The sequence below is a fragment of the Ixodes scapularis genome, unplaced genomic scaffold (assembly GCF_016920785.2).
Source record: "Ixodes scapularis isolate PalLabHiFi unplaced genomic scaffold, ASM1692078v2 PGA_scaffold1__304_contigs__length_218370807, whole genome shotgun sequence".
NCBI lineage: Eukaryota > Metazoa > Arthropoda > Arachnida > Ixodida > Ixodidae > Ixodes > Ixodes scapularis.
Genome location: NW_024609846.1, coordinates 194,598,425 through 194,616,713, shown reverse-complemented (window position 1 = coordinate 194,616,713; position 18,289 = coordinate 194,598,425). Strand labels below are relative to the sequence as shown.

Sequence of the window (18,289 nt, the reverse complement as noted above, 5' to 3'; positions counted from 1 at the left end):
TTTTGTTATAAACCGCTTACTGCTTCTTGATGTAGGGCAAACATATTTGGGCTTTAACAATGGTGAATATATTTAATTGCCCTAAGGCATACATCAAAATATGATTCACTTGAGATAAATATTAAAATCTTGTAAAGAAAACTTTCGAACGTTCCTAAAATGCCCAGATCTCTCACCATAAAATGCTTTTTATAAGTGTAGTAAAAGAAAAATGTCTGTCTGCGCCGGTCAGTCAGTCACATTAGCTAATATTATACAAATGCCACACATATGAGACTCACCGCGTTAGAGAAATAATGACAAAACTGAGGAACTGAAATGGCTTGTCGGTATATTCTACCCGCTGATGAGGCTGAAAAAAGGTTCAAGGGAGAAAAAGGGGGGGGGGGGGGGCAAAGGTGCTCCTTTCTCCTCCTCTCACCAGCTTTTATGTAAAGTTATTTATTTCAAGTTCTGAACACTATTGAGCTATGGAATGCAAAGCGAAAAGGTAAACCCAACACTGATTTGTGCTTACCTCAGACATGGACCACTTACTTTTTTTCTTCGCAGTGGCAAGAAAGGATTCTTTCCTTATGAATTGGTTATTAAATATCAGTCACAGATAAGTGTTTAAATTAAAGCTACCGAATGACAGAAACTCCAAATCGAAATAAATGCTGTTTTACGGAATAATATTTGGCGGAAAGGGTTCTTACAAATTGAAGCAGCAAGAAATTATGTGATTATAATAAACTTGTCTTTTTCTCTACACCCTGCTTGGAAGTGTGTTGGTTAAAGCCCCTTTATAGAGTTCCTCAATGATGCTGTGCTGGCGCAGCACACAAGCAACATTCAGGCACTTTAACCCTTGATATGCTTTCTTATACTTTAACCCTTGATATTCGAAAAAAAAAAAGAAAAGGTGCCAATAAACAGGGTATACACGCCTCGAGCAGCTCTTGGAAACAAGTGGTGGCGGAGCACTGAAATTGTATTAAAATGTGCTATTGATCGAGACAACGTTTCTGTTCTAGCACGTACAGCCTTTATGTTTCTCGCACGTCTGAAGAATAATGTTTGTCGACTTTAGTAATCGCGAATCGTTATTTATCGAATGTTATAGGCGTATTTGTCGCTGCTTGTACTTCTGGCTCATGTGAGAACTGCATTTGTCAGCTTGTGCTGCCAATGCACAGCTTAATCACGTGCCTTAAATTAAAAAAAAAAAAGGAAATTGACGTTTACGCGTTCGCTGAAGGGCATTTAGCATGCCCCAGTGGTGAGCTGAGGATTAATTTCGACCAACTGGAGATCTTTCGGAATGTCTCCGAATTAAGCCCATTTTTTGTTGTGCGATTGTGCGTGTAATATTTGTACTCGTGAGGCATAACTCCAGTGAATACAGCACACACTTGAAGTGTCATTCACGGTTTATTATTATTATTTTCTCTCCGCACGAGTGACCTTGCAAGCGAAAATTGCAAGCACCATGTGAAACGGAAATTGAAACCTAATTAATATGATAAGATTTCGCTTGCGATGTCTGAGCTGCAACGTTAAGCATCGTAGCTTCCACCACACTTTTATGGCCGCACAAGCGACGACGCAACAACAAAATCTTACTTAAAATCGTACAACGTGTATCAAACATAAAAGCTTGATTGTGCGAAAAAGACATGTGCAAAAAAAGCAACCGCAAATTGCACGCAACCCGGAACACGTGAAAACTGTTTCATGCCACCTTTAAGATACTAGAGTGTTTGATGTTAGCAAATAAAATATATCGTTCTGTTAATAGCTTTTCAGAACGGAGGGAGTACAGGCGAGCTAGTTAGGAAACGATTGTGAACCCTGTATCAGGTTCACAAGTATGTGGTTACAAGAATACAGCATGTAAGATTTCTGTCCGATAAATACCAGCCCACAGTTCGTCTTGCAAAATATGGTGTGTAACTATTGTTTTGTGCGTGTTCAAAATTTGTGTGAGTTCCACATGGTTTTTCGCACGTCTGTTTCCGCTGAAACACGTGTGCGGAAAATCAACTGACAATTGACAAAATCAAAATTAAAAACGTTCCCTACCATTAAAAGGACATTCCTAGGTACTTGTGGCACAGCATTTGCATATGCGCGTTTAATGGCAGCATATTTGCGATTTACTTGAAGTAAATACCTTAATTGTTGTTTAAAACGGGCTGAACGATTTTCCATGTTTCGACGTTTGTCCGATTTTCGCATGGTTTTCTGCACATCTGTTTCAGCCTTTACAAGGCACCTGGCTTCATAATGTTCATACTTCCTTTCACCTTAGCATAAATTAACTGCGAAGGCTGTGCAAGCGCAAGTGGCTAACCTTAATTACATTGACTGGAGCACTCGCTACTCGAGCACTCATGCAGAAAGCGAAGCTTCATCAAAAATAACTGGCTCGCGCTTTTAGCATTCGCGGCTAGCAATAGTCCATGCTAAGGTTAGACAAAGTAGCAGGTGTTGAGCGCGGACATCGTTTTGTCCGTGGACACGTGCTTGGAGACGTGATCACCTCGTTCCTTGATTTGTTTAAACAGCGCGGTGTTCAGCGTTACTGCCGACGTAAACCAAAATAAAAATTAGACTTACGTCCGACGTCACTTTACCCCAAGGTTTCGAGTTGCGTCCAAGGGAACTCGAACTGAATATTAAAGTTACGTCCGACGGAAATAAAAGTTTAAGTTACGTCCTGTGTAACCTACGCAACCTTGTTGAATGTTCCACTTTATGGCTGACACATGACATAAACCCAAACATATCGTGAATTATTATTACGTTACGTCCAATGCAGCGTTCATTGGTTAAAATCGCGACTCCATTTGTACCTCCAGGTACAGACGCCCTTCACATTATTTTATTTTTTGCGTTCTCATGTTTTTCCTTTTTTTTAATATTTCCCTTTTAAGACGATTTCTTGCAACACTTTCTGAGAATCGCGGACTTTCGAAGCAATTATTAAGAAAGATAGAATGGTAATGCGATACGAACGTGCTGTTTACAGCAGCAGGGTTTCCAGACTTGTTGAAAACTGGCACAATCTTCACGTACCACTCAAGTCGCCACGCGCACTAGCTTTGGCAGTGTTTTTTTTTTTTTTTTAGAGTGTTTTAAATAAAGAGTTGTTTCGAGGGTGCTGCCCGGGTGTGAGAATGACAATAGACCCTTCGCGTTTAGCCAGATCAACTATGCTCTCAGCCCGAGCCAGCACGGGCTACAAGCAGGTGAAACAAACGCGTCAAGGATAGCAAGACGTGTTTTCATATTGAACAAATATGCAATAAATTGTAAAGAAAAGATAGAAAGAAATGGTATGTGACGGGCATCGAACCCACCGAGCTTCAGCAGCCTCGATGTCCGAGGAACACGTTCTAGCCCTCTCAACAAAGCTGAAGATTTTTTCCTTTATTGCATTGCAAGAAAGCAGGTGGTACAAATTCCATATAAAGGGCACTGCGGCACATTTGGCAGCGCACATTAAAAAAAGGGCCACACGCGCTCAGCCACTCGGGCTTCTCAACAAAGCTGGGGATACGGATAGAGCTGAGATTTTAACCGATTCACGAATGCTGCATCGGACGTAACACAGTAATAATTCACAATATCTTTTCTTGTATTTATGTCATTTATTGGCTATACAGCGAAACATACGCGTAGGTTGCGTAGGTTACACAGGACGTAACTTTAACTTTTATTTCGGGTTTCGTCGGACGTAACTTTACTCTTTATTTCGAGTCCGGTCGAACGTAACTTTAATTTCTATTTCGAGTTCGGTCGGATGATGATGACAACATTTAATTTGCCCATAGGCGGGGTCAGGTCGGACGTAACTTTAATTCTCATATTCGGTTACGTCGGACGTAACTTTAATTTTTATTTCGGGCCCCGCCGGACTTAACGCTAGACACCGCGCTAAACGCAACCTTTTTAGCGCCCGCCCGCCTGGAAGTAAACATTCTCGCCCACCATCTTCGATGACTCCATTTCTATAGGTATATTTGTAAGCCCCGCTACTGCCAGTTTTTCCCGAGCCCGACGTTTCAAAAGCTGCGCGAACACAACTCGACGCCATGAAATTACTGGCGAACAAACTTCAGCTCCTTGCGCTGCGAATGCCACATCCCCAGCCCACGACTCCTCTTTTACACGCGGAAGACGCCATACTCCATGTTGGCTACACAAAAACCTACATTTTTGCTTCTGCGACGCCTAAGCACCCCCTCAAGCTCATCCATCTGCTCAAGCATGGAAACGCAATGAAAACTCAACCAAACACAACAGTCGCACGTTCACAAAAGAAAAAAAACACTTCCCCACCTGCACGGTCCGCACCACCCGTGCCATCAATATTTCCCCCTTCTCTTTCGTGACGCCGCTCAGCCAGCTCAGCTCTCCAAAGTCAAGCTGCACAATTTTCGCAAGAAACGCCAACAGCCAAGCTCATCTCAGCGTCTGAATGAACTCCTGAACTCACTCACAATCCCGAACGTTTGAGAGTTCACAGGCTCACTCCCCATCAGATCACGAACCCATCACGTTCACGATGCTACTCACAATCTCATCACAAACTCATCACGCTCACGAAGTCATTCACCACCTCATCATGAACGCATCACGCTCACAAAGTCACTCACCGTCTCATCATGAATTCATCACGCTCATGAAGTCGCTCATGATCACATCATGAGCTGATCCGAGGTCACGAAGTCACTCACAATCACATCATGACCTCTTCAAACTTCACAAACTCGCTCACAGCCACTCACAATCACGCGGTGAGTGTGAGTGAGCGTGAGTGAGCGAGTTCATGAGTGAGTTTGCCGAGGTATGCCGGAGACGATAAAAGAGCAGCGTGCAAGTGCGAGATCCGCGCTAATCATGCCGACTTCGTTCAGCACATGGCAACAGAAAAACACGCAGGAGCTCTTGGCCACTTTCCGGTGCTCGTTTGACTACCATGGGCTTCACCAAGTCGTCGCCTCCAAGAACTATACCAGAACTGGAGGTCAACCTGGCATGTTACTCAGCGTGCCATGCCACTATCCGGCGGATAGTGGCATGGCACGCTGACTTCGTATTTGAGCCAGTTCTCTTTCTCATTTTATTATTATTAAACTATTTTGAAGAATGTGTGCATTTATTGAACTTTTGCTTGTTTTGGGCTTCTTCACTGAGGTCACGCCACTTTTTTGTTTGGCTTGGTTGGGGACGACTATTTGCTTATTCGCTCGGCCGCATCTGGCCACCCTGGTCCCACCTATCGCCCCATCCCTGTTTTGTGAGATCAAAAATTCAGTCCAGTATCCCTTTAAGAGACAAAACTTTTGCTTTCTACTTAAAATTTGTATATCATTTCACCTGTGGCACGTTGTGTCTAGTTTCTGCCAAAGAACATGCTTAGACCTTTCACTCCGAAAAGATATGTTGCATTTAAATAAAACATACAGCAAACAAACGTCTGTGGATTTTTAAATAAAAATATATTTGTTAAAAGAATAATTTTTTATCACATTTTTCAGCACTTGACTCTATCCGAAGTAAACCTGTTTCAAGGAAATGCTAAACTGATAACAAAAATCAATCGCCAAAAGATCGAAACAATCAACAAATTTTCTAGTTTTACAGCAAGGAAAGCATTATATTTTTCTCCATTTCAGTCTAGTAATTTCACCACTATCTTTTGCTTCATCTTAAGTCCAGGCGCAGTCGACGCTACGAGCGGATGGAACTAATCAGACAGCATCTAAAGCGCATCATTATGGCATTTGTGATGTTTCTGTGCATGTTCTATCGTCACTGAACCAATCAAACACACAATGCCCAGTGACTTGCAATTTTGATGCTGCTTGATTGGTCCCATTCGCCCGTACCGTCTGCTACATTTGGACAAGAGCTCAGACGAAGTACTAGAACTAATCTATATTTGGTGTGCACAACAGGATACTGCTCGCAAATCACACTGTGAAATGGGAATACATATGTTAGCAGCCAAAGATAAGTACAATTCGACGCCAACTCCTCTAACAATCGGCACGGTTTGGTGAAGTGGACCTACCAAAATCCCTGTTTTTGTTTGCTGTCTCCTGCATTCATTTTATCACCAAGTTTGGCAGGCTTCCACAACATTCAAAAGTATAAATATATTTTGTAAACCCAAAGTAAACATGTAACAATTTAAGCTTGTGAACTATGTTTTAACTTTTACATGCAGTAGCTCATACTCACATGTTCACATCGAAATAATTGACCACCGTGCTTTAAAGTTAAAATAATAGAGACAAATATTTCTGACATAACTGCGCTTTTAAGACGTATATTAATGTCGGATAAACGCTCATGAACACCCTGCACCGCTCGACAAGAAACGTTTTTTTCACGTCGATTTCAGAAATTTCTCTCGCGTAGTTGCGCTATGGACTTCCTTCTCCGACATTGTGACGTAACCACTCGGAGCGCTACGGCCTTCTCTTCTGGGAGGTGTTGGAACAACTCGCCTCAGTTTCACAAAGGGCTGTGTACAGCTTATCCCTTCCTAGGAAGGGATAAGCTATTTGAGAAGTGGCCATTGCTGTACAAAATTTAACAGTTTCCTGGGTGAGTTGTACCATTCTCACGACCTTTTTAGGGTATTTCTGCATGATGAAACATTCCAGGATTTGTAAAGGAACACCATTGCTGCCACTGACAAGCTTCAAAAGCTGCTCATTCCCTAACAAAAAAATACACGTTGAGTGTGTTTTTGGTCCAAGTTTCTGCACACTACCAAATATTGCAGTTGATGCACATTGAATGACATTACTTGTGCACCATAGAGTGACCACATGACTACAACAAACTGTCAGCCGATCATAGGCCGTTGCGATGTCCCGGTTCTCCACAGCGTTCTTTAAAAGGAGGTAGACTGAATTAACCAGGAGGCAGATGTCTCGGTACCTCTAACAAATTATTTTCAAGCAAGGGACTGCATAGTGGAGAAGCCACCCTCTCCACTGGCTAGCTTTACAGTACTGCTTCTCAAGCAGGGATTGGGGTAGACTGGTGAACCACTATGGGGGTTCGATCTGCAAGAGGCACCTGTCAATTTTCGCCAGTGTTGATGGGCCCTAACATAAAACTCTGACCCTGTAGAAGTAATTCACAGCTCGCACAGGTGCTTAACGATGCCCTCCAAAACAGAATGCATGTAATTGGGGTTTACGCCCCATACAAGATCAAACCCAGACTGGCAGGTTCGTAAGAGGCGTTGATCCTCTTGCGCCATGGTGCAGTGCACCTTCTTGTATGGAAGCTGCCATGTCCTGCTTGACGGCCTCCGACGTCCCTTCTGCTGGCATCCTGAGTTTTGTAATTTATTTATTATTTACTTCGAATACCCTCAAGGCCAGTTGGCATTACAGGAAGGAGTGGGGCTTAGTAAGGCAATTAGATATAATGCTCCCAAACAAGGTGCCGTTGCTGATGGTGACGTTATCCTCCGGGAGGTCGTTCCAGCTCACACTGGCGTCCGGAACGGCAGAATAAAGGTAGGCCGTTGAGTTGCATTTGGGCCGGGCTACCTTGCAGGGATGACCAAACCTCGGAGAGATGTAAGTAGGCGCGTGAAGCAGGGAGTGATGTAAGGTAGGGTGGTAATAAATCTTATGCAGAAGACAGACAGGAAATGTTACGACGAACAGAAAGATTGGGGATGTCAAGCTGGGTTTTCATGGCAGACACTGTCACTGGAGAAACGTGAGTAATCGGGCAGGATGAAACGAGTGGCGCAATTAATAGACTTTGTTTTCTAAAATTACTTGACGAGGATTCCAAATCGAAGCTGCATATTCTAAGTTATGGTAGACAAGAAAAGTATAGAAAAGACATTTGAGGACAGGAGAGGCAGACTTGAACTTGTGGCATAAATATCCTAAACTGCAGTTAGCTGATGCTATGACAGTATTAATATGAGTATGCCAGGAGAGATCAGAAGTAATGTGAAAACCGAGAGATTCTTATAATTGGTAGAAGTAAGGGTTGTATCGTGGAGAATGAGGTTCGGCTGGGGGCAAGATGTAGAATGGGAGAAACCCATGCATTTACATTTATCAATGTTAAGAGTCATCTGCCACATAACACACCAGTCTGCTATTTTAACAATGTCTGTTTTTAAAGTTAGGGAGTCGTTATGTATATTAGGAAAAGGAGAGGCCTGAGGATAGTTCCTCGAGGGATGCCGGAAGTAACAGGAATGGCAGTGGAAGTTGTGTTGTTAGCATAAACAGACTGAGAACGATTAGATAGGAAAGAAATAATCATGCCAGTACTTGAGGGTCAATGCTGAACGCAGATAATTAAAAAAAAGGTTATGTGGGACCTTATCAAAGGCTTTAGCGAAATCGAGAAACGGAGCTTGAGTAGGATAACCGGAGTCCATGTTCTGAAAGAGGTTGTTAGTAAGACAGGTTAGTTGGGTCTCACAGGATAGGGACTTCCAAAAACCATGTTGAGAGCTGCAGAAAAAGTTGTTTGAATCAAGGAAGGTATGAAGATGTTTGGTGATGATATGCTCCAGAATTTTAAAAGATATGAATGTTAGGGAAATTGGCCTATAGTTGAGAGGGGATTTTTTAGCACCGCCTTTGTGAACCGGGACGACCTTGCCAAATTTCCAATCGGGTATCTCCCAGTCTCCAGTGATTCTTTGAATATTCTGGTGAGAAAAAGGGCAAAGTCAGTTTTCTGCTGTGGAGTACTTTAGAATTTATATTATCAAAGCCACAGGACGAGGATATTTTTAAGGAATCAATGATTTTAACAATTCCAATAAAATCTATAATTGGGTCCATTGGGAAGTAATCACATGAGACAAGGGAGGCATGATTGGCATAGGTAGGATCAGTAAAAACACCTAAAAGAACATTATGAAAAAGGGATGGGAGTGCCAGATCTCATTATTTAGCTTAAAAAAAGAATGTGGTTTAGGATTCACAACAGACCAGAATTGGCGAGGGTTACTTCGCAAAGTACTAGGCAGTGTATCATAAAATATGTTTACGCTCACATAGCTCAATTTTATAGACCGACCCGCGGAGCGGCTCTGTTTACCAACACGGCCGGAAAACCGCACATGCGGCCGGAAGGCCGCATGTGGGCAAAAGCAGCCCGGCTCACCGTGTTTTCGCCATTGCGTTCTATGGCGTGCGCTCGTTGTTGACGTTGTAGGGACGCTTGTATCTTTATTTGTGCGTCATATTTCCTCACAAGGTATGTCGTATGCTATGCCCGACTATTTGAGCTCGTGGCCCGAGCCTGAATGGCAGCAGTATCGAAACAAACTGCGTGGATGGCGTTGCCTACGAGGATCTGTACGCCGTAAACAAGGCCTGCTGTACTTCCGACGTAAAGTTGCTACCATGGAAGCCGGCAGCTCACGTCGTCGTATATTTAGTTTTTTCGCAAAGCCAGTTCGCGGCCTACACGGTGCAGGCGTACAAGTCTCTCGAGACCTACGATTACTTCGAGTCGGTTTCCGCACTGCCGGCGGGATCAGCAGACTCTGGGTCTGCGGAAGTGTGTGTATTCATTGATTAAATACACACATCATCTTCAAGTCAAGGTATGATATTTTTCCTACCCTCAGAACCACAAGGCATGACAATCAGTAACGGTTTGTCCGTTCTGCAGTCTTGGCGGTAACAGGTTACAAGTAACGGCGTTGTTAGTAACGCGTTACTTTTTTCAGTTACGTAGTAACCTGCTCGTTACGTTTTTGACACAGTAACGGGTAACATGCTTATGTTACTATTTCAAGTAACGTAGTTACGTTAGTCGTTACTACTTCCCAAGTCTTAAAGAAATTACACTTCAATTTTTTCCGTGTTTCAGGCGTCAAGCCATGTTTTTCTCCGTTTTTTCTCGTAAGTATTTAGGTGAAACCGTAAAAAGAGATAAAGTAATTATGTTCAGTTTCTGCATGAACATAATGTTTCTTGATATATGACTTGTATCGTCAAAACCGTAAAATGTGTTAAATTATAATTAAAAAAAAGTAACTCGGAAGTAACGTGCATTAGTTTTTATCGGTAGCAGTAACGCGTTCCTTTTATTTTTAGGTAACGTAGCTCAGTAACGCGTACCTTTTATTTGCAAGTAACGAGTAACGTATTTCGTTACTTTTTTCCGGTAACGGCTACAACACTGCGGTTCTGTCACCGATCCCCTTCTGCTGGGTAGCACGAGCGTAGCAGGCCTCCGACGAGCACTTCGCCAGTGCTTTGTGCTCGAACACCATGGGAACAAAATCCGGGTGGTCGCGATCAGACAACGGTTTCCCTGCACATAAGCAAGCCTCGGGACGGAGATTGAAATGGAAGCCGCAGTTGCCTTCAAGAAAGTGTTTGCCGCACAAACGGTCGTTTGCGCGAGGCGACTATTCTTTTCGATCTACGGATATTATCTACCTTCCATGCCTTTCACTCTGCCGGGAACTTGTGGAAACTCACTTTGCTGCTTTTCTTGCACATTTCTGTGCAATTAACAGCAACACAGCTTCGCGGCATGCTGAAATGCTATGACGCCCATGCGAAACGTGCGTGCTTTTGCCCACACCTCCCGGCTCCGGTGCGATCGCAGCGCCGCCGCAGCTTGGTGACGTCAAGCCCGCGTGTCGGTCTATACTTACTGGCGCAATAATTGTATCGCAACCAAGATTCAGGCGTGTTGACAGATTTGGCTGTACGAAAGAGTCGTTTCTTTCGGTTAGAGAACGGAGTGAATGAGTAAAGCATGGGCTTGAGACATTAGATTTGATCACAGCACAAGGAACGTAGACCTCTATAAGGCCTTGCAACTTTCTGGCGTAAATGCCCGAGACTTGGAGGCGAACCGGATCAGTACGCTGTTTGGCAGTCCTGCACTCTCAGGTTCATGTGGTACACAATCACATGTTTTAAACAATATATCTAGTTGTACAAAAAGCATTCTCCAAGTCACAAATATTTGTATTACCAACAACTACCTCCAAAATCTAATCTTTTATGAGAGATCTTTGTAAGTTGCTAATTTTTTACTTTGTCTGCATTCTTTTTTTTTGTAAATATGGTCGGTTTATTTTGGCATATTTGAGATGTCTCCTCATTGTTACATTGTTCCTCTTGTTAACCTTAAATTGTATATATGGTAGCAACTATGCTGAAAATTGTCCTGGCGGTAGTGAAACATAGATATACCATTCAACAAACAAGCAATGTGTTTGTTGTCATTTTCGGAATCATCTGTTTAGTTGACAAACAGAGGTTTTACTATCTTGCCAAATTGAAGTAAATATATATTTTGAACTTTGAAACCATTCATTTGTTGTCACTTTTTGAGTCATTACAAGGGTTTACTTGACAAACTGAGAAGGTGTACTTTCTTGAAAGTCTGGTAAATCGCAAACATTTGCCAAATTTTCCTTCAGTTAATCACTTTTGTAAAGGCAGTAGTGGTGGGGAGTATCCGTCAAGTGCAGTGTGCCATGTTCTCCGGTGCTCATCTGATGATAGGAGTCTTTTCGCTCCTTCCATTGGCAGTACTAAGCAAACCTCTTGCATCATGCAGAGAGCCTTTCTTGCTTGTTAGTAGCTAGAACTCCCCCAAAAATATAAATTCCAGACTTTTCTGTGTTGCCACATTCACTGAAGTTGGGCTTAGCATAAACTTGGAAGCAGTCGGAAAACAATTGCAGGGCTCCTTTCAAAGACTGCCAGAACGCCCACCTCCAGCATGTGCTCGTTTCCTTCACCGGGCGTAAGGTGGGGAGGTGCACGTGCATGCTTGTTATGAAGTTCAGAAATCTCACGCAAGAGGTGGAACTTTTTGAGCAGTCTTAACCTTTCACCGACTAGAGTAGCTCGAAGTGTACTAGGGATGACCAATGTGTGGACCACTGCAAGGACCACTTGCATCCAAGCGGTCTCAACTGCATCAAGTGGGACCACTTTGAGTATCGTCTTATTCTGCAAGTAAGCAAGGTATTCTGCAAGTAAGCAAGGCCTATGTATTCGTTCAGGCGTACAATGTTTGGTCTCGTTCTCATTCCTACGGCGATAGCAGCACCGAGGGGCAACTATTCACGCTAGTGACTAACAATTGCTGTGAAATAATCTATGAAAAGCAACGTTTGATTATCTCTATACTAATGCCCAGTCTTGATGCAAACCACATTTCCAAGGTTCCGTTTCGCTGTCTGTATGCAAAGTGTTCGACAATGCCGTTTGACCTTTTGTGTCGGAAAACGCATCAATTTTGTTGTACCAAAGCCCTTGAAATGGTTATCTCCTTTTATTCCATTACATCCAGTAAGAACATCAATATTTCTATGAAGGACGTCAAAATAATATATAAACTATTTCGACGGGTGCACGCCCTTTAGAATCACAGTCATACACATGGAAGTAATTTATGTTACTTTGACCACGGATTGTCGAATTAGTCGCTCACTGCCTATTAGTAAATAAAATGAAATAATGGGAAACCAACCTTTGTCAATGTGCCACGTCGGAGAAGTGCTTTGTGTGCCTTCGGTTCTCATGTGGTGCTCGACGCCTGGGTGACGGTCTGCATATAGGCTTGTATTGTAAAGAACATGAAATAGCAGATAGCTGGTTAACCTTACAGAGAGCCAGAAAAAAACATAGGTGGGTAGCCTATATTGAAAGTTTTACATACCCGAGATGAAAGAGCCAATGGTGAAGTCTTCCTTCTTGAGCTTGGTGAGGCCACGGACGAAGGCCACCTTTTCCATGGCATTGCTTGAGGGCACCTGATCTGACTGATCACAATGTGTATGCATTTATTAGTTCAACAGTCACCATACTGCAGTCTGATTGCAAGGTTCTTATAAATATCACCCTTAAAGAGACAATAAAAATGATTTTTAATTATTGTAAACAAAGGGGTATGTGACACAGAGTAGGCCTTTTGTTTTGATTAGTAAATCTTACCTCACCAACTTGCACCTGCTCAATGTGAATGACCTTCGTGGTGTTCGCCTCGTTGAAGCTGTAAGTGCAATATTTTGCTCTAAACCCCGTCGAGTAGCAGCACCCGTCTCCAGGTAGGTCTATGGTCTTGGAGTCCTTGTAGGAGCTCAGAGTTGTGCCGCTTGTAAACCTAGCTGATAAGAAATTATGTCTTGTAAGTTAGGCTATGCCATTTTTTTATTTTAGAACCCCTTCCTATACCAGCTAACCTGCTTCACAGCGGGCAGCAGGCAAGCCTGCTGGTGGTAGTGGAAGGTGCGCTCCGAGACCGTTGCAACGATGATGGACTTGAGCAACCGCAGGGCAGTTGGAACAGGTTCTCCTGAGAACAGAATTTCCACACAAATCGAGATATTGCCTGCTGCTTTGCCACTCACCTGAGGTTGGCTCCACCACCGCTCCACGTGGTTTTGTGCACAGGTGCTCGTTATCTTGAGTGCCCTGGACTACCATGGTGCTGCAGGAGGGGCAAGGCAGGTGCGACAGACTTTGAAGAGCTCTGGGAGGCGACCCTCAAATACAATAACTTTGCGCTCCTTCTGGGGCGGCACCTGTTCACGGTCGCTGAAAATGAAAACACAACTGTAGCACACACTTGAACTTCGCTAAAAGTGTTACCTCATGAAGCTTTCGTCTGCAGAGAGCACATAGCTGGTGTCGGGTTTGCCAGGACCATCAGACTCGTCCATATCTTTGTTTACCATGTAAAGACGTTTGAAATGGTCATGAGTTTGCATAGCATAGTACGGACACACTTCCGAGTTGGCTGTCCTGTGACAGACATCTTTGAATGCTAAATGAGGGCCAAGCTTTCGTCTCGGACCGTAACACCGCAAGAAATGTGTGGTGTGACTGTTTCCTTCTGATGTAACCATCTCATTGTCTTTGAGGCATGTGCAGCTCCTCACCTGGGTCAGTGTCACAGTCGGCTTCGAAACGGATGTCCGACTTCTTCATGTTGGTGCTCGTGTTGGTGCCCATGTCACTGTCTGAGGAGTCGTCTGACGTGTGCTCCAGCTCATTATCGTCTGCATTCCAAGGCCTATCCAGCTGTTCATTCTTACTTGCCCTGCACCGTGGTTGCCCTCAGGTGGTATGGGCGTGGACCTGCGACGGCTGTCCTGAACATCACTGCTGAGCTGGTCCGGGGATCGCAGGCTGGAGGTCGTGCTGGGGATTGAAGAAGGTAGCCGAGCTTGCAGTGCTGTGGCAGGTTGCACTCGACTAGGAAGCGCTCCTGGGGACTTTCCGCCGGTTTGTGGTGTGGGGGCACCGAAAACAAATGTCCGGGGGGACGTTTCCCTTTGGTGTAACCATCTCATTGTCTTTGAAGCATGTGCAGCTCCTCACCTGGGTGAGTGTAGCCCTCGGCTTCGAAATGAATGTCCGACTCCTCAATGTCGGTGCTCATGTCACTCTTTCCGTTGGTGCCCATGTCGCTGTCTGAGGGGTCATCTGACGCATCCTCCACCTCACCATCTTTGCCTGCATTCCAAGAGCTATCCAGCTGTTCACTGGGACTTACCTGCCACGCACTGTGGTCGTCCTCAGGTAGTATGGGCGTGGACCTGTGACGACTGTCCTGAACGTCACTGCTGAGCTGGTCGGGGGCTCGCCGGCTGTAGGTCGTGCTGGGGATTGGCGAAGGTAGCCGAGGTTGCAGTGCTGTGGAGGTTGCACTGGACTGGGAAGCGCTCCTGGGGACTTCCTGCCTGGTTGTGGTATAGGGGCAGCCGCATTGCACCCAGGGTCGCCCTGTGCAGCTGGATATGGAACACATAACTTAAGCTCAGTAAAAAGACCACATGAAATGCTGCCGAGGTTCCAATCTATTCCTAAAGCACCACCCAGTTAAATATACCCATTGGTTCCAATTGGAAAGTCAGTTGGTACCAATTGGAATCTGAGAGATCCCAGTTGGAATCACTGAATCCAATTGGTTTTGGCATTACCATTTGGTGAGTCCAATTGGAATTGAGATTTCCAATTGGAACCTAATCCACCAACTGGCCATTCCAGTTGGGATGCATTTTTCCAACTGGTCATCCCAGTTGGAATAGTTGTTTCCAATTGGTATCCAGCGATACCAATTGGGTTACATTTTTCCTATTGGTGACTCCAATTGGAATTTAGATTTCCAATTAGAACCTAATCCACCAACTGGCCATTCCAACTGGGATGCATTTTTCCAACTGGTCATCCCAGTTGGGACAGTTGTTCCCACTTGGTATCCAGTGATACCAATGGACCTTTTCCGAGAAGCGTTCTGCGCACGCGCGAGCACCCGATGCCAAGCGGTGGAAGTCGGCACGAAAAATCAAGGAAATTCGGAATGGGGCTGTAAATCGACGAGTAGAACACGTAATTGCAGCATATATATAATTGTGGTACACAAAAAAAGAAAGTGTACGGAAAGAAAAACACGACTTTTGGGTGGACGATACGGATTTCCCTTTTTAAAGTCGCGTTACGCCTATCTCGTTGCGTTGGGCACGCGACGCTGCTCAGAGAGCGAAGCAACTGGTAACGTAGCTCCCATTATCGATGGTAGCGCAGGTAGGTCACTTCGATTTTTAGTTCGTGCTGCCACCGCCTGGTGCCGTCGGTATTTGGAAAAGGTCCATTGGGTTACATTTTTTTAATTGGTTACCCCAAATGGAATGTTTCCCTTTAGAATCTGTTTTGAGATCCCAAATGGAATAGCAGTGCCCAATTGGTATGTGATATGCACCAATTGGCCATTTATTGAGTATAATTTCAATGTATTAATTGAAACAAACTACTTCCAAATGGTAAATAGTCTTAATGGGATTTAAACCAATCATTGGACATTCCAATTAAGGGAGGACACTATTCAAAAGGGTCAACTTTGCAAATGCTTATCTGTGTATGCATAAATTGTACGAAAGATTAGTTGTATTTATCAGGAATGCACTGACCTTGTTTAGAAAAACTATAACTGGGAAAACTAATGTAATACGCAACATTTTTTTTTCAATGCAACTGAGAAAACAAATTTTTTTAAAAGTAATTTATTTTATACTAACATCACGTTGACAAATCAAATTGATTTTTTTTATTTGTAAAAAAAAGAGAAAATGTCACCATTGCATTGCCCATTAAATTCCAGTTAGCAAAAACAATGAGTGAGCCCTTCTTTTTGTGCCCTTGCAAAGTGAAATTTATGCCAAGAAGTGGACTGGAGAAAAATGTGTTCAAAGTGCTTGAACGTCTGCCTTTTCTTTAGCCTCAGTGGACACAAAATAATTTATAATAAAATAACTATGCAGTCAAAATAAATGAAACTTTCTGGAAATATTCTCTAGATGTTGGTGAATGTAAAAATAACCTTTAAAAAAAATTCGTTTTTTTTTTCTTTTTGTATTGGAGGCATTGAAACAATCTTCTAAAATTTCTATTAAAGAGTTTTAGTTGATCATTTCGATGCCTCCGATAACGATACCCGATACTCTGACACCTTTTTTGCGCATGCATTATATCAGGTATCGCTATCGGATCTGATCGGATCACCTGCCCATACTTTTTTAAATCTCAAAATTAGGACAATTTGCATATAAAAATTGAAAGCGGAAGGATTTTTTTCTTTGTTTTGCATCGTGTTGTAATCGATTTCTTAAATATCGCGTGTAAACTTTTTTTCCCGCTAAAGTCGGCAGGAATCGTTGGAAGCATCTGTGCACACTGGGCAAACAAAGATGGCGTCCGCGTATGATTTTTATGCGCACATGGCTCCAATCATACCGATGGCACGCACGACATCTGTTGCATGGTTACAGTAGAGATTCAACAAGTCATGCTTTATTGCTGCGAGTGCTGAGTAGTGTGGTTATAATTACTTCATTTGGCCTGCCACCTCATTGGAGCGCGAAGGATGGATAACAAAGTTTAAGGGAGCAAGGTAAGGAAACTTCTTTGTTTCTTTTCTTGATGCTGCTGCATTGCAAATAGGCGATTTCTGATTAATAAATATCCTGAGACACTTCTAGCTATATGGTCAGAGCAGGGTAGGAGCCTGAATGAATGAAGCTCTACAAAACATAATCTTTTAAGCTGTCAGCTTGAACGTCTTTGTTACCCAGTGTAATGAAATGTCAGTGAAAAGAAAAGTTTTAGGCGCATCTAAAAAAGGAACAATGGATTCCTCCTGAAAGCGCTGACTTGCCACAGTTTACCATAATTGCCATAATTTACTTTTGAGATTATGTCTTAATTTACTTTTTTTATTATTAGACAGAGTGAACACATTAAGTGTCATGCTTTCAGAAGTTGTACTTATGGTGTGAGCAGTTACTAGTTAATAATCCTGAGTGCATTGTTAATGAATTACAGTTTTCAATGGAAAATGGAGTTGGTGTCACTTTCAGTGGGAAGATGAAGTACAGGTGTCAATTTTTAGTGGAAAAATGGTGGCTAACAGCTCTCGAATACATGAAGCTGAATGGTGCCAGTTACCAAAAATGGGCCCCATTCTTGTAATATTCTTTGAAAATCAGTTATAACTTTTAATTGAGATAAATTAGTTCTGAAACTTTAGCATCTGGTTACGGACCGCTGACGCTACATTTGGGGAGAACGCTGTACTTAAAGGGGCCGTGTAACAATATTTTGTCGAATGTTTCTCACTCTACACTTACTGGCACCAGCGGGACCCGAAATACTTGCACTCAATGCCACTGACCAAGGAGCTTCTTTGTTGCCACATAATTTAAAGAGTAAAAGCGAATACCTCTTCATTCTCTCCTTTGGTTGTGGGGAAAGTGTTGTCGTCATTGTCAACAACATCAATCCTCAAGAAGTTGCCATAAAGCTTTGTGATACCCACAGCGACAATACTTAAGTGTGGCCCATACAGTGGACATGAGCACACGTGAGCATTCTTGTTGAGCTTAAGACAATACCTCGACATGCAATCAAGTAGTGGCTCCGCTCGTGCTCAGTTATTGCGACGACAGGAGTAGCCGAACCTTAGCAATCTGTGGAATTCATTGTGTGTGCTGTGCTTTGCCAACCAGAGCGTGTGGGTATGATAAACTTTGGTGGCATGTAATCAGCTTCAGATCATGTGGTCACTGACTCTCTCTGCGAGTTTAGGAGGTAAACGCTGGTAGTTTTTGTTTTTTTTTCTTCTGCAACTGCCATGCGTGGATAGAAAATCTGTGTTTTATAGGTTGTGAATGTCAATGAATAATCAAAAGCTGTATTTACTGAAAGTACAAGGCTTGTTGTACTGCCCCCTTAATGACGCGTCGAGCATCCTA

The 18,289-nt window shown here is 43.3% G+C and overlaps 1 pseudogene; it reads right to left on the bottom strand.

The window, feature by feature from the left end:
* Window positions 1-12,908: 12,908 nt before the first annotated feature.
* Window positions 12,909-14,445, bottom strand: LOC115329618 (annotated as a pseudogene).
* Between the last annotated feature and the right edge of the window lie 3,844 nt (window positions 14,446-18,289).